At 42.5% G+C, this 17,470-nt stretch overlaps 1 long non-coding RNA gene and 1 other non-coding gene across 3 annotated transcripts; both read right to left on the reverse strand.

The window, feature by feature from the left end:
* Positions 1-247: 247 nt before the first annotated feature.
* LOC133510225 (uncharacterized) lies at positions 248-4,538 on the reverse strand. 2 transcript variants are annotated; one of them, XR_009797551.1, is made up of 3 exons: positions 4,453-4,538; positions 4,196-4,352; positions 248-781 (listed from the first exon to the last, which is right to left on the reverse strand). It is a non-coding gene; the product is annotated as an uncharacterized LOC133510225 (long non-coding RNA). The 2 variants fall into 2 exon arrangements; XR_009797550.1 differs by having other exon boundaries at positions 4,196-4,379; positions 4,453-4,532.
* An 11,151-nt stretch (positions 4,539-15,689) lies between these two features.
* trnai-uau (transfer RNA isoleucine (anticodon UAU)) lies at positions 15,690-15,783 on the reverse strand. The gene is made up of 2 exons: positions 15,746-15,783; positions 15,690-15,725 (listed from the first exon to the last, which is right to left on the reverse strand). It is a non-coding gene; the product is annotated as a tRNA-Ile (tRNA).
* Between the last annotated feature and the right edge of the window lie 1,687 nt (positions 15,784-17,470).

Genomic DNA, 17,470 nt, shown 5'->3' on the forward strand with positions numbered 1-17,470 from the left:
GCAGAATTAACAGCACTGACATTTTTTGTTTTTCTTTTTCAACCTTTGTCATAGTGGTCATTTTGGAAAATGTAAGTAGCAAAAAACAAAGGATAAAAAGTCATTACTAGCATTAATGTAACTCCTCCAAAATAAATGAACAGATAGACCTACAAAGACTATCATGGCATTTTATTTTGTTTCTCCCACAAAAAAACTGGACTTGGCAGATAACTGCACGATACATTTTGATTTAGCATGACAAATACTACAAATCCCATGGTGGTCTAGGGCTTATGTAGTGTAGTGTGTGTATATATCCAGTAGGTAAAATAAGTCTTTTACATGTTTCTTTGTCTTCTATTTTTCTCACTAAATACACTACCAAAGGTGCAATTGACCTGGAAATAGCGTTGTTGTTGTTGGAGAACAAATGGCACTACAAGTCACCCTAAAAACGTGTGTACTTCTTAAAACATGGCTATTCCCTATAATGCGCTCAAGTTTGGGCATGCGCAGATGCCTTCAGCATTGAGAAGAAGACTTTACCTGCAGTATGCGTAGAAGACAGATCTCCCTCCAACCTGTCATTAGGTCCCTGAGGCCAGGTGGTCAGTTGCCGAGGCGCCTCGGTGAGGTCAGCAGACAGCCCTGCATCTCTCGGTGTGGGACCTGTCCCCTCTTCCAGTTTGCTCTTGGTTGGATCCCTGGTTCCGATACATCCCTTCAATTGATTGGGTAGGGTTCTCAGTCTCCACTGCTCAGGATCAGCAACTACCCCACTCTTCTGTACCAAGACATTCTTGAAAACAAAATGCTGCCATCCATGAGGATCATGAAAATGAACCAAGTAGACAATCCAAAATATACAGTCAATTAAACTTTCAATTGGGTTAAACAAAAACAAATAAAGCTGATGGAATGGCCCAGCCAACCATTTGACTTGAATCCAATTCCAAATTTATGCGAAGAACTGAAACTCTGGGTCCATAAAAGAAGCCAAAGGAACCTTCAATATTTGAAGATATGTGGAGTAATGTGCCAAAATCACAAGAGCAATGCATCCGACTAATTTCTCCATATCGGTGCCTTGAAGTTGTCATTTCAAATAAAAGCTTTTGTATAAAGTATTAGAGAGATAAAAGCTGGTGTTGTCATGACCCATCGGTACGGAGGAGGACCCAAATGCAGGGGCAGTTTGGGAAAAGTGTTTATTCATTCCAAGGTCGGGGATCAGGCAGACAGGCAAGTAGAGCAGCGGTAACTAAGACGTCAGGCGTACAGAACAGGTCCGCGGGCAAGCAGGGGTCGGTACACGGGAGATCGATCAGAGATAGCAGGAGTATCAAAGACATCAAGCTTACAGGGTCGGTCGGAGGACAGGCGGAGGTTGGTACACCAGGGTTCACGATCAAGAATACGGGAGTGCAGGAACAGGGCATGGGTGGCGACGATCTGGCAAAGCCAAACCGCCCACTGGGTTCTATTTATTGAGGGGTTAATCACTGCCAATGAGGCGCAGGTGTGCGCCTCCTAATCAGTGCAGGTGTGCGGGGCTGGACCGGCAGGACCATGACAGTACCCCCCCTCTAAGGTGCGGATCCCCGACGTGCCTAAACAAAAGAAACACACACCAAAAATTAACATGTCCAGGGGTGGGTGGAAGGGGCTCCGGGGGAGGGCACCCCCCAACCCTAGTCTGTCTGTTGGCCGTCCAGGCCACCAAAAGCGAGTCCGACTGGACAGGTCAGGAGGACGAACCAGATGCCTGGGCCCCGACAGGTCCCCACGGGGTGACTCGGGGAGACGTCCTCGAGGACGAACCCAACGGCGAAGCAGGAACCAGACAAAAGCATGCAACTGCTCCGGACGAAGGCCTCTTAGGACGTGGTTGCGAGGCTTGGTCGGGAGGCAGCCGTGGATTAGTCACCAACGAGGCTCGGTTATGAGGCGGCCAGGGAGCGGTCGCCACTGACGCTTCATCGTGAAGCGGCAAGGGGGCGGTCGCTGCTGAGGATTCATCGTGAAGCGGCCAGGGGGCGGTCACCGCTGAGGCTTCATCGTGAGGCGGGCGGGAATCCTTCGCTGCCGAGGCTAAGTCATGAAGCGGTTGGGAATCATCAGGAGTGAGGAGGACGATGGAGAGAATGACCAAAGCCATGACCGCCACGATCACAATCATAGCAATCCCGATTCCCTTGCAGTTCTGGGGTGGCCCATCTGAACTCCCCAGCTCCTGTCGCCGTCGAGACAGGGGCGTGGGATGGCCGCGGACCAGTCGCCGCTAGCACTGGAACGAAGAGGACTATGGTGCCATCGCCGTCTGCTGGACAGGAACGTGAGGATGCTGACGAGCCATCGCCACCTCCCGGGCCGGAACGTGCAGCGGCTGCTGAGCCATCGCAACCTCCTGGACAGGAACGTGAGGCGGCTGTGGAGCCATCGCCACCTCCTAGACAGCAACGTGAGGCGGCTGCGGAGCCATCGCCACCTCCTGGATAGTAACGTGAGGTGGCTGCGGAGCCATCGCCACCTCCTGGATAGTAACGTGAGGTGGCTGCGGAGCCATCGCCACTTCCTGGGCAGGAACGTGGGATTTGGAGAATGCTCCTGAAAAGCCCCTTGCTGCAGAATGCTGCGTTGTTGCTCTTTTGGTGTTTGACTTGGCACATCTGAACAGGGGGCTTGCCCATGAATGACAGTCGATTGCTTCAGGCGGAATCCGACTGGCTCATAGTCAAGGATCCCGAAGGAGAACTGGCAGACACTAGGGGGCATGAACAGATAATTCTTGGGAACAGTATGGGGCACCGGGAATGATAAAGTCCTCCCCCTCTTAACTGGAGAAAAATAGTTTGCCTCATTTTTATCTGAATTCACTACATCCTCGGAACTTATCTGCAATTCGTTTCTGAGTCTTGTTCTTTGCGAAAACGCACATTGAAGGCACTCTGGCAGGCCTATCTTCGATCGCCAATTCCATCCCTTTCCTACGACGGTCGCCCGGAAGCCTGTCGCTCCCGCGACGTAGGTGTGACGCAACAGTGAATCTGTTGCCACCAGCGACGTGAGCTCGGTTTGGAAAGAAGTCGATATATACCGTGGCGTGAGAATCGGTCAGCAGCGTGTCTGTCAAAACCACGACGTGAGCATGGCGAGGTGGCGGATCTGTTTCCACTGCAACGTGAGCTCGGCTCGGTAGCAGATCAGTGGCTACCGCAGCATGAGCTTACAGTGAATCTGTTAAAACCGCGACATGTGTGGGGCGAGGGGGCGGATCTATTTCCACTGCAACGTGAGCTTGGCTCGGTCGCGAATCAGTGGCTACCGCAGCGTGAGCTTGCAGAGAATCCGTTGCAACCGCGACGTGGGAATGGCGCGGCGGTGGATCTGTTGCCAAAGCGACATGAACTTTGCTCGGGAGCAGGTCCGTTGCTATTGCGGTGTGAGCGTGATTTGTCAGGAAGTCCGTTGCCACCACAACATGGGCGTGGCTCGGGAGCGGGTCAGTTGTCACTGCAGCATGGGCGTGAGTCACCAGCGAGTCTCTTGCAAGCGCGACGTGGGCGTAGCACAGCTGGTTATCTCATCCCCGCCGAACCTGGGCCGTGAGGACCGCCAGTTCAACGCTCTGCCACTTTATTTCCACCCGCATTTCGCGGTAGAAAACCTCGTGATCCTCGAGTCGCTGCACCTCAGGATTTGGTAACCCCTCCTCCCTCTGAGCTGGAAGTTTCACCACCAGCTCCGGGTCTGCTAGTTTGGTCGTTGCCGGTGAGGAGTGAATAGACGAGGACGATGTCTTTATCGGCGCGCAGCGGAAGGTATAAGGAGACACCCTGGTTGGCCGTCTCCTCTGGCCGCCACGCAGAGGACCTGGGGTAAATGGACAAGCGGGTTCCCAAAAAAGATTGGAGGACGAGGACTTGGACCTACCGGGCAAAGACACTTAGGAGGTGAAACAAACTGACTGGGACTAAAAATAGGGAGAGGAAATTCACAGTCAAAATTTGAATCGCAGTCAGGCAGCCAGTCATATAAATCAAGGTCTTCCTCAAAGTCTGAAAAATAAGAGTCCAAAAAAAATATAAGGTGAGCAGGTCGTGGTTGGGACGTAATCATGGCACACAGGCGGTGCGTGTGACATGGAAGAAGGGGACGACATCATGGATTCTACCCGAATAGGACAGGCTTGGTTCTTCGGCAGTCGGTTTACCTCGCGCAGCAACGCCGGGTCTTTCCTGCTGGGTCCTGTGTTGGCCAGATTGTTCTGTTACGACCCATCGGTACGGAGGAGGACCCGAATGCAGGACTCCGGAGACGCAGGTTTCAAGGTCGGGGATCATGCAGACAGTCAAGTAGAGCAGCGGTAACTAAGACATCAGGCATAGAGAGCAGGTCTGCGGGCAAGCAGGGATCGGTACACGGGAGATCGATCAGAGATAGCAGGAGTATCAAAGACATCAAGCTTACGGGGTCGGTCGGAGGACAAGCGGAGGTCGGTACACTAGGGTTCACGATCAAGAATACGGGAGTATAGGAACAGGGCATGGGTGGCGACGAACTGGCAAAGCCAAACTGTTCACTGGGTCCTATAAATACAGGGGTTAATCACTGCCGATGAGACGCAGGTGTGCGCCTCCTAATCAGTGCAGGTGTGCGGGGACCCGCACAGCCACGGCTGGACCGGCAGAACCATGACAGTCGTGTTCAATAATTTTTCCCTGTGCCATTTCACATTATCAAGACAACTTAACCTCTCAGTTTCTACTTTCTTTGTTATGTGTGGATCACTTGGGTTGTTGCCAACATCTGGTGAAATTTTCCCATCAGCAGCACCTTTGGGTATGCATATATTTGATGAGAAAAATGGTGACGTTTTTAATACTTATTTCAGCCGCTGTAACTATAAAACCACGTCATTTGTCCAATTATTTGTGGGATAACAAACACACACACACACACACAGACTGGATAGCAGTATAATGAGAGTAATGCTGAAAACAACATCACATTACATTTAAATTTAATCCATTTCAATAAGAAAAAGCCAACCTGAAAGTAAAAAGCTGTGGTCATTTTTCTCATGCAACAACAGAACCTTTGTCATTCATCAATAATTTATCCTTGTTGAAATACATGGAATACTTGTATTTCAATTTTTTTCAACAGATCAAATTCTGGGATAATGCAGAGCCTGCGCAGCACCTGTAAATCCACTTGCATCCCCATCTGTAACCACAGGCGTTGACGCAGGGACTGCAGAGTTTTCCCAGGCTTACTGAAGGTGAATATAAAGACTGGTTTGTTCGCTGTGTGCCTACATCTACTGGGCCATCTCTTTGAACTGGGCACTCATGTCAGCAGGTCCCTGGCCCCAGCCCCCACACCACTCTTCATATGCCCACGGGCAACGATAGACTGGATGCCAACAGATCCACACAACACAGCAAATGAACATACACACACTGTGGATAGCTTGTCCAAAAATATTTCTGATATGCAGATGCATGGGGACCAAAGGGAAGAAGGTCCCTATAGTTTTGTGAATGGACCCTCAAAGCAAAGTTTCCCTTAAAATGGAAAATATACCCTCAGTTGCCAATCAGTATTTTAAAAAAATGAATGAATACAATCACCAGGATTTAAGATGTTAAATGCTCCATATTCTAGCTATTTAGAACTCCATAGAGTGACTAATGTGGGCTCAGTCTAAAAATGTCACATTTAAAAAAAAAACACCTTTGTTTTGTCATACGAGAGTAGAGAAAAGGCCCCTCTGACATTTACTGCTGTTTGAAGTTTTGTATCCCCTTTGTCGATATTTGGCTTTCCTCTGATTGGTTGCCTCGGTGTAAAGGACACACTTGTGAGAGAATACATGCTTGTTATATTGACAGCGCTACTTCAGGATTGGAAAGGGAAGGCGGAAATATTTGCTAGTGACGTACATAAGCTTGAGAAATTCGAATTACATGATTTCAGGCTTCTCGGGAGAAAAACAGATTGGGTCTCAACCGTGCTTGGAAGCATTCGCACTCACATTCACACCGTCACTAAGTGGGAAGTGAACCCCCGTTGCCAGCACCAAGGTCAGGCGAGTGTACCACTACAACATCAGTGACCACCATTAGAGGAAAAACGGTAAATTTTCTGAAACGCTTAATGTCACTAGGGTCGAAGGTGTGCTGAAGCCTATCCCAGCTATCCTCGGCGGGGTACACCCTGAACTGCAAACAACCATTCATGCACACAGTCAATTAAGTCTTCAATTACCTTACCATGCACTTTACTGGGATCTGGGAGGAAACCAGAATATCCGGAGAAACCCCACACAGGACCAATGAGAACAAACTCCATACGGGCGAGGTCAGATTTGAACCTGGGTCCTCAGAACCATGAGACTGCTATGCTAACAACTCATCCACCACGCCCTAAATAAATACATAAGCAAAAACATGACGCTTGATGTCATTGCTATACAGTGTATGTTTAATAGGCAAGTTAATGAATGAAATTTAATCATGAATGAATCACGTTGGGTCGATGCCAAAATATACAGTAATGTTATTTAAAGTAGCAAAGCAGCCAATACACAGCTTCTAATAGCTGGTCGCTTACTGCATGTGTGTTTATTGTATTGTCTTATTGCCAACTACCAGGATCAACATTTGGGATGTTGCGCATGTGAAAATATTGTATTTGCACAGACTGTATTGACCTTCAATTGAAAAAGCACAGCTCTGAAAGAGACAACTGCGATTCCAAGACAAACACACATTTGCTATTAACATATGAAAAGCCTTCTGTCTTCTATTCTGTCTGCCTCTCTGATGAGCTGAGGTCAGTACAGCCAAGAATGTCGTTTGGCTCCAACTCAGAGGAAGGATTTTGCAATCCCGCACTTTTACTCCTCCAGTGAGCCATGCACATGCATAAATCAAACAATCTCTGAAGTATTCCCTCCATTATTTGTGACATCAGTTTGATCGAGCAGGCACATTGTAGAGGATGTGGTTGTTAACCAGGTTTTGTGAGTCTTAATTCTGGGCGAGAGGACCTGGCTGGTCAATAGGATTAAAAGTACTATACATCAACAACATTAGAATAGACATGTATTTTTCCTGGCAATTTAAAAAAATTCCTTAAACATACAAATTCACACATTAAAAAAACATTGAAAACACTGTTCTGTCAAATGAACGTCAAGCCAATTGTTGGACGCCGTCTTTCGTTCATCATCACATAGAGTCCTTTGAAAATATCAAACCACGAGTCCAATGCCTGTGGTTTTCTCTGTAGACAAAAAACATTTAGAATTGAATAGATTCAAAACATGAATTATATTCAATGTTATTTAAGAGATCAACATTTCAGTCATTTGTTTGAGGTATTTGAATATAAATGTGATACACAAGTTAAAAGATATCCTTTTTGTTCTCAAATGCTGAATGCTTCTATTCTTCTTTTTTTAAAAAAATAATTCCCCTTCCCCTGCAATAATTAAATTCGTGAACAAATAGTTTGTCAAGTGTCTGCACATGTCCATCGCGCTGGGACACACCACAGTTTCTCACAAAGGAGATTATTAAGCGGTTTTTTTGTCCATATTATTTAACACCATTTAACAGGACAAAAATAAATTAAAAGAAGATATTGGAGAGTTCTAAAGACAAATCAAGAGTAAACATAATGGTGGTGTCCATTACCAGACAGTTGCAGGGCTGGGCTTGGAAAACAAGCCACAAACATCCCTGTTCTCACCAGGTTGTCAGGCACAGTGCAGAAAATAAGTATTTGAACACCCTACTATATTGCAAGTTCTCCCACTTGGAAATCATCGAGGGGTCTGAAATTTTCACCGTAGGTGCATGTCCAGTGTGAGAGAGATAATCTAAAAAGAAAAATCCAGAAATCACAATGTATGATTTTTTAACGATTTATTTGTGTGATACAGCTGCAAATAAGTATTTGAACACCTGAAAAAAAACAATGTTACTATTTGGTACAGAAACCTTTGTTTGCGATTACAGAGGTCAACCGTTTCCTGTAGTTGTTCACCAGGTTTGCACACACTGCAGGAGGGATTTTGTCCCCAGTCCTCCACACAGATCTTCTCTCGATCAGATTGGTTTCTTCGCTGTCGCTGAGAAACACGGAGTTTCAACTCCCTCCAAAGATTTTCTATTAGGTTTAGGTCTGGAGACCGGTTAGGTCACGCCAGAACCTTGGTATGCTTCTTACGAGCCTCTCCTTGGTTTTCTGTGTGCTTCAGGTCATTGTCATGTTGAAAGACCCAGGCACGTACCATCTTCAATCCTCTGACTGAGGGACAGAGGTTGTTCCCCAAAATCTCAGAATACATCGCCATGCTCATACTCTCCTTATTACAGTGCAGTCATACTGTCCCATGTACAGAAAAACAGCCCCAAAGCATGATGCTACCACCCACATGCTTCACAGTCGGGATGGTGTTCTTGAGATGAAACTCATCATTCATCTTCCTCCAAACACAGTTAGTGAAATTATGACCCAAAAGTTCCATTTTGGTCTCATCTGACCACAAACCTTTCTCCCATGAGTCTTCGTTTTCATCCAAATGGTCATTGGCAAACTTAAAACGGGCCTTGACATGTGCTGGTTTTAGCAGGAGAACCTTCCGTGCCATGCGTGATTTCAAACCATGAGGTCTTAGTGTATTACCAACAGTCACCTTGGAAACGGTGGTCCCAGCTTTTTTCAGGTCATTGACCAAGCCCTGTCGTGTTGTCCTGGGCTAATTCCTCACCTTTCTAAGGATCATTGAGACCCCACAAGCTGATATCTTGCATGGGGTTCCACTCCGATTGATCATGTTTAGCTTCTTCCATTTTCTAATAATTGCTCAACATTGGACCTTTTTTTCACCAAGCTTCTTGGCAATTTCTCTGTAGCCCTTTCCAGCTGTGTGAAGTTGTAGAATTTTGTCTCTGGTGTTTTTGGACAGCTCTTTGGGCTTGGCCATGTGATACGTTTGAGTCTTACTGATTGTATGGGGTGGACAGGTGTCTTTATGCAGCTAACAACCACACACAGGTGCATCTGATTCAGGATAAATACATGGAGTGGAGGTGGACTTTTAAAGGTGGACGCACAGGTCTTTGAGGGTCAGAATTCTAGCTGATTGACAGGTGTTCAAATACTTATTTGCAGCTGTATCACACAAATAAATCGTTAAAAAAATCATACATTGTGATTTCTGGATGTTTATTTTTAGATTATCTCTCTCTCAGTGGACATGCACCTACGATGAAAATTTCAGACGTCTTCATGATTTCTAAGTGGGAGAACTTGCAATAAAGCAGGATGTTCAAATACTTATTTTCTTCACTGTAAATTGATCAATTCTCATATTTTTAAGTGATTAGATAACATTCCAAAAATACAAAATCAAACTTGTAACATTTCGTGTTTGACAATATTCTATAAGTCATGCTAGCAAAGTATCACACTTAGTGTACTGTGCATTGTATTGTTGTGCACTCGTGGCCAACCAAGGTGTCCTTCTGAGGCAGTCAGGTGAATGTGATGTTCTGGTCCCTTTCTGAATATTTTTTTTTTCTTTCGTGAGTTGGGCATGTTTCTTTGGGCAGAGATTCAAGGGGGTGCGGAGTGATATGAGGCTACATTGGTGCGTAGAGTGTATATACAGTGTGCAACTGCATATCCTAAAGTTTTTGCGAAAATAAGGGAAGCATTGCTTTTTTGCTATCATTGAGCCCACAATGACCCCAACATCGCCATTTTTATCTCAGTAATAATCACAAGATTTAAACGTGCACTTTACACACCAAAAACACTCAAGTTGAACAGATTCTGGCCCATTTTACTGTTTTCAAGATGTAAAATCCACGCCTTATTGGATTGGTTGGATGCCTCTCCTTATCAGACCAGGCTTTCCACAACCTCACCAATTATCTTCAGCGCCCACATCCTTGACGTGAGAGTCGACAACGGCATGATGATGCAAGAAGACTTGTCATTACTTGCCCGGTTGGTCACATTTCAAGTTCATAGGTTTAGTCTTTGCTTTAAAAAAAAAAACTGATTACAATACAAAGTTAGCAAAAACCTGCAGTGCAGTTGAAAACTTTAATTATTACTAATTTCTGAAAACATTTAGTTTCCAACTTTCAATGCACCCTAGCTGTAAATAAGGCCCAAGATTTTGTGAATGTTGTGAGACAATTTTTTTCTGTACAAAAAAAAAAGAAAGTTTGCAATTGTGCTGCTGTATTCAAAATGGAATGATTGGAAGCAGCACATACATGTCTGTTACATGGTCACTCTAACTTATTCATATAACGTGCGATATTTGAACAGAGAGACCACAAAGCTGAAGAGTTGCAGTGCCCGAAATCCACTCCAAGATATTGAATGAGACACTGTGTATGAGTGCGTCAGAGAGAGAATGGACTTGGAGAGATGTTTAATTATGTTAACGTAGTGCAAGTCAGAAGACAGCCAACAGACACATAACTTCTTGACATTGATTCAAAGCATCTGAAGATAATCACTCAATTGCCTGCATAATTTATTGCAAAGCAGAATGTCTATTTTTGATTTTGAGTGTTCAGCCAAACACGTGTGTGCAGTAAGTGGTCATCTCCATGTGCAAGTTTCCCAATTGATTCTAGATCACATTTTGTTTGGTTATCACAAAAAAAAGTCAGTTCGAGTCTGCCAACTTCATGTAACTTCCCGTGTGTACGGCTATTTCCTCGCCATATGAACAACGGTTAAAAAAGTCAAAGAAAAAGCTAAAACTATACAAGAGTTAATCCTTGCTTAAGTTTTGTGAGATAGACTGATGTCCTGTGTGGACTACATAAACAACCCCAATCCCAATTAACTTGGGATGTTGTGTTTAACATTAAAAAAAAAGAATACAATGATTTCCAAATCAGATGCAATCTATATTGAATTAAATGCACTACAAAGACAAGATATTTAATGTTCAAACTGACAAACATTGTTGTTTTTAGTAAACAATCATGAACTAAGAAATTTATGGCTGCAACACATTGCAAAAAGACTGGGGTAGGTAGCAAAAAAGACTGAGAAAGTTGAAAAATGTTCATCAAACATCCTTTTGGAACATCCAACAGGCGAACAGGCTAATTGTAAACAGGTGGGTGCCATGAATGTGCACAAAAGGAGCTTCCCTGCATTGCTCAGTCATTTTCAAGCAAAGATAGGCTGAGGTCCACCACATTGTGAACAGGTGCGTGAGAAAATACTTTCTGGACAATGTTCCTCATCGCACAATAGCAAGGAATTTCGGGATTTCGTCATCAACGTTCCATGAGATCATCAAAAATATCAGAGAATCTGGAGAAATCACAACATGTGAGGAGCAAGGCCGACAAGTAACATTGAATGCCCGTGACCTTCAATCCCTCAGGCGGCACTGCATCAAAAACAGACATCAATGTGTAAAAGATATCACCACATGGGCTCAGGAATACTTCAGAAAACCAGTGTCAGTAAATACAGTTTGGCACTACATCTGTAAATGCAACTTAAAACTCTCCTATGCAAAGCAAAACCATTTATCAACAACACGCAGAGATGCCGCCGGCTTCTCTGGGCCTGAACTCATCTAAGGTGGACTGATGCAAAGCGGAAAAGTGTTCTGTGGTTTGACGAGTCCACATTTCAAATTGTTTTGGGAAATTGTGGACGTCGTGTCCTTCGGGTCAAAGAGGAAAAGAACCATTCGGACTGTTATGGAGGCAAAGTTCAAGGGTTAGTGTAACCCTAACCCTAACCCATTATGAAGCGTGAAACACGACAACGGAGACTCTGGACTGTTGAACAGCTGAAGCTGTACATCAAGCAACAGTGGGAAAGAATTCCACTTACAACGCTTCAACAAGTAGTCTCCTCAGTTCCTAAATGTTTATTGAATGTTGTTAAAAGAAAAGGTCATGTAACACAGTGGTAAACATGAGCCTGTCTTGGATTTTTTGGAACGTGTTGCAGCCATCAAATTCTAAATTAATGGTTCTTTCCTAAAGACAAGTTTACTAGTTTGAACATGAAATATGTTTTATTTGTTATGTATTCAATTAAATATAGGTTGAACACGATTTGCAAATCAGTGTATTCCGTTTTTATTTATATTTAACACAACATCCCAGCTTCACTGGAAGTGGGGTCTTCCAGGCATATTTTTTGGCTGGGAATTATGTGTGTTAGTTTCCAAATTTCTTGACCTGAGCTTTGGACACTGTACAGTACTTGCGTTCCACTATAAATAGGTTTCCACGTTGGAGGTCGACACATTGGCTTGTTCCAGTGCTTATTGGGTCTTTCAACAAATCAAATCAGATCAACTGGCAACATAGTGGACAAACAAATACAGACAACGTGACAAAAACGATGTATTTTGCAAACACCTGCTTCCTGTAGGTGGCCTTTCCCACTGATTCACCGCAATTATTTTTGGGTCCATATGGATGCAGCTGGTCCATTGCACTATTAAAGAGCTTCAATGGTCATTGCAACAACCTTCAGGTTTTTGTTTTTTTTAACTCTGCTGGTAACATAGATATTTATAAAACTAACAATATGCGGTACATCTGTACACAAATTGCAGGTGAAAACATAATCTCCTCTGTTGAGAGAGGTCATTATAAAATGGTCTGCTCTCTGGTCTAGGTCATCCAACTCAACCGGAACGAAAGTGAACATAAAACAATATCCATTTCTTCTAAACGCATGCCCATTTTGTGACAATAAACTCATTCTAACTGCTTTGTATGGTGTTAAATAATTAAACAGTAATGTCACATCCAGTGTAATACTGTCCTTGTGCAAATATGATCTTAATGTTCCATAATTAGAAATCTAACATGAATTTTAAAAAATGGACCAGCCTAAATAAGCAGAAAAAATATGTAATGGGAGCATGATAAAAGCAGCCATCTGGACAAGCAGGAAGTATGTTAAGGTATCCCTTTTAATGTCAAAAACTGTTGTTTGAATGCCATTTTCTGCCGTGATCACCTTAATGTCGAGCTCAACGCGGCAAACATGTGCATGTACACACACAAACTGATGTACACTGTTAGTGTTCAGCCAAGCAGAATGTCATCATTTCCTTCTGGCTACTTGATAAATACTGAAGGTTCTCTTGGCTTGAGTGTGCAATGAAAGGAGAAAAAAAATGATAAAACAATAATAATGATGATTATACCTTAACAGCTGGGACTTGGGAGCTGTCATATTGCCTCACTGTAAGCAGATTCATTGGTAATCACAGACAGATGTTTAATAAAACCGGGGACACATGCTATGTGGTTTTCGGCAAGTTGGAGGAAGGTTTGGATCTACAGTAAGTCTTGAAATGTACTAAAATGTTCATTAGGCACGATGTACTGTAAAAGTTTTACTAATTTGAACAATTCATTAACCTTTCAATGATTGCTTTCTTCGTATTTGATGATAAGAAAATACAGACAGAAGTACAGTCATCAACTACCTCGTTGAAGGAAGATCAGACCATACGATACTGAATAAATAACTCCCAACATTCCATTCCCAATTTCCTCCTCCTGAGAGCAGTATGACTCAGGGGCACATAGATATTCACATTATTACAATTACAAAGTTTTCAAACTCATAACCAAAAGCTTTTGCACAGATGGTTACATGATCTTATGACCAAATCTCGATTTATTTATTTTTTGGGGTTGTTTTATGTAAGCTTTATTAGAGAGCCAATTCCTTCCAAAACACGAATTAGGAATATTGTGGACTAACACTCGAGTAATATGCAGGCAAAATATTTGTAAAGTCACATATACAATATTTATTTATAGCCATTTATATGACAGTTTGGAGCACAATGAGAAAATACAGTCAGTGTAATTAGTCATGTGTTATTCTTTTTTCCTTCCTCCCACTCTGCAAAAGCAGACATGTTTAGTTAATAGAACATTCAAAGTTGTCCTTGGGTGTAAACGTACCTTTAACTGGTTGTCTTTATGTGCCCTGTGATTGTCTGGCGACCAGGCCAAGGTGTAGTCTGCCACTTGTCCACAGTCAACTGGGATTTGATGGATGGATGAAAACTATTGGCCATCCAGTCCTTTCAAAATCTGTAAAAACGAATATGATAATCTATCCACATACCTGTCAACTTTTCGGAGCGGCAACCTATATAAACTACCAAAAAAATCCTTATAGAGAGCAAAAAAATCCTTATATCGAAGCAAATTATGTCAAAATAACGGAGGGAAAAAACACAAAGTTTTTCAATGATTTTTATTGTAGATCTCCTTAATGATAATATCTGAAGTTAATGTCTAATTATAAAAGTCTATTTAGTTGCATTACTGTGTTCAGACTTGTATTCATGTATAACTTTTTTCACTAACTCTAAATGCTGATCCTACGGCTCGAAATTACAGCATCCATCCAGAATTCCTTTTCATTTCATTCCATTTCCGAATCCGGATGATTTGTGATATACAGCCGCATACGTAAGATTCACCACAAACTCCGTATGAACTACGGCTAAACCGTACGAGTTGACAGGTATACATCCGTGCATTTTCCTTGCTGCATATTTAGGTTTGTCTCATTTGGGGTGTCACAACAGTAAGTTACTCGTATGATTTGGGATGGGGGGCAAGTAACAATACAATACTAATTAGATTAAGAAATTGCTCCACTTCAAAGTTTGTGATGTTATCTAAATAAACACAGAAGAAGGGGAATTGTGTAAATGTTTAGAACTACATATGTGGTTACAATTTTTGTCTTTTACAGTCTATATCGTATGCAGCATTTAATTGTATATTGACATAGAAATGAGAGGACACACGGAGAGATATTTGGGGTCCGCTAACTGGGCCAACTGTCTTAAAACACGGCCAATCATATCAATGCAGTCAGTTCAGTTGCTTCACGTTGGCAAAGAGGAGTGAGGCAAATTGTGGACAACAGCATTCCCTACTGGAATAACTGCTAAGTAGCAATGACTTTGCAAACAAGGTTCATGCTGGTAATAAATGCAGAACAGAAATACAATAAATAAGAGACAATAATGAGAAAAATGTCAAGCAGAAAATCAAGTTTTAAGTTTGCAAGATAAGGTTGCATTTTAGCATACTTGGGGGTGACGTCACCTGTTGGCAACTTATCCATTTGTGTACAGCATCATAACAAAACGCTGCTTGACCGTGTTTGATTTGGACTGAGTCTGTCGATCTTAGAACCCTACTGGTTTTGTATTCCGTAAGCATTTCTGTCGTGGATTCAAGTCCTTAGCCATTTAGTGATTTCTAGACCAGTAGCAGAACTTTAAAACCTATTGTAAAGCTGTTTCAAATAGAACAAAAGCACTCATATGCAGGTGACGTCTACCACCTGGAAAATTAAAAGAATCAGCACATTTTAACTTAAAACACCTTGTCATCATATCCACATGTTGACAGAAATTTCGTTTGAAATTGGAGTCAGACTTGTATAAATAGACAAATGCTGCTTCCTAGTGGCAACAAAACAGAAGGTCTCCTTCTTTGTCTTCCGTTTCCATGGCTGCTTCGACCCTATCATTGCCACAGATGACTCGATCACAATAAGACATAAATTTGAACAGGAGTAAAAATCACGATACTCCTCGAAATACTCAAGAAAGAATATTGTAGTATTCAAAATACTGCTCCAGGTGAGGCTCGAACTCACAACCTCGGCATTGCTCTACAGAGTACTGTCATATAAGTACCGCGCGCTAACCGATTGCGCCACTGGAGCTCGGCTAATGCTGCTAGCAGTTTGGTTTATAAACTATTCCCAACTCGACACATGCTGTGATGTTTGGAGTATAGGGAGATATTGTTCCCACTGAAAAAGATGAACAGTCATCGAGGAATTCCGCTAAGCTTTTTACGTGATCATCGTCATTTTGTGTTTAAACGGAAGTCCCACCTCGCTGTGACGTTTCTCTGTTTGACAAGACGCAATCAATGCTTTTGACACGTTTACCTGAAAAAAAAGAAAACCCGCGAGTTGCGTTCCGTATTAAATTATTTAATGCCTACCTGTTATGAAAATCAGTTTTGAGCCCTGTAGACTTTATTACACTCTTAGAAGAATAAGGTTTAATTTGTAAAATAACCTTCACGTGTGCCCGTCATGTTTAACAGGGTTTTGTTATGGTTTGTTTATTTGTCAATATCTTTATTGAAAATTTGATACACCACACGCTGTACTCCTTATGATTCAGTTCTTTTTTCATGTCTCCAAGGCATTGTATGATTTATATTGTTATTATTATTATTGTTAATTTCAAGATATTCGTGGACACATTCAATTCTATAAGAGCTATTTGGATTTTGAGAGTCTCATTTTGTGTACATTAAGTACAATTTGCCATTTGTCAAAATATATTATATTATGTAACCGTTGGTGAGCTAGTGTAACTTGCAGTCATTTTTTTTTTTTTTTTAGCTTCGGTTATCTTCGCACGAAATGTTGACGATGACGAGAATAACGTCCGGGGAGGCGGCGGGGGCGGGGGGGGGGGTCGCTGTGGTGCATCTGGACTTCGGAGTAAAGTTGGGGGGGCACGCATCGAGGGACGTGATGTCACGAAGAATGATTGGCTCATTTACATGTTTCATGTTTCGGACTATGGCCAGTAAAGCCACAAAAATCCAAGGTTAAATTGAAGATTGATGTGCTGTTTATGTTTCAGCGGGGATTGAATCTTTTTTTTACTATTTTGTTGTTGTCGGTATTATTTTGCTCTTCGAGTCAAGTTGCTTTGACGTTCCTTGACAATGGGATGAGAAAACGGCTCTGAAAAAATACAGATTGAAGATGTTTTTTGGAACTTAGAAATCGATTTGGTCCTATTCCTGTGAAGCTTTAAGCCAATTAAGGCGAGTGCAATATTTGTTGAAAAATATCCTGGTGAGTTTAGTTTAAAATACTGTCAAACTATGGACACATAGTGTGAAGCAATGAATGCTTTGAACAATAAATCCAGTCGGGATATGCCGTTTTTTGTGGACAATGTGATTGTCATAAACTTTTAGGTCGGACAAACGGGAATCTATCCTAATCAGAAACTTTGGTGAGCAAGATAACAATCGATGTTGGGCTCGTTAGGTTGGGAGATAAAATGAGCCCATGAACCAAGGCAACACCGAAAGAAGTAAAATATTTGATACTGGACATGACAATGGATCAGGTGTATGGGGAATGTCACGTGACAAAACCCGGTAAAACAGGTTTTGGATTGGATTTGGATTGACAATGGATTGGTGACCTGACAGTTTGACCCCAAACTTGCAAAATTCTTCATGGCTCGTATTTCAGGATAATTTATTGATACAAATGTATGATGTGATGTAAACACAAACAAAGCCAAACTATTGGACATAGAATTATCAAATTTGGTAGCTCTGTATTGATATCTTGTGTTTAAAAAAAAGAT

The sequence above is a fragment of the Syngnathoides biaculeatus genome, chromosome 12 (genome assembly GCF_019802595.1).
Source record: "Syngnathoides biaculeatus isolate LvHL_M chromosome 12, ASM1980259v1, whole genome shotgun sequence".
NCBI classification, from domain to species: Eukaryota; Metazoa; Chordata; class Actinopteri; order Syngnathiformes; family Syngnathidae; genus Syngnathoides; species Syngnathoides biaculeatus.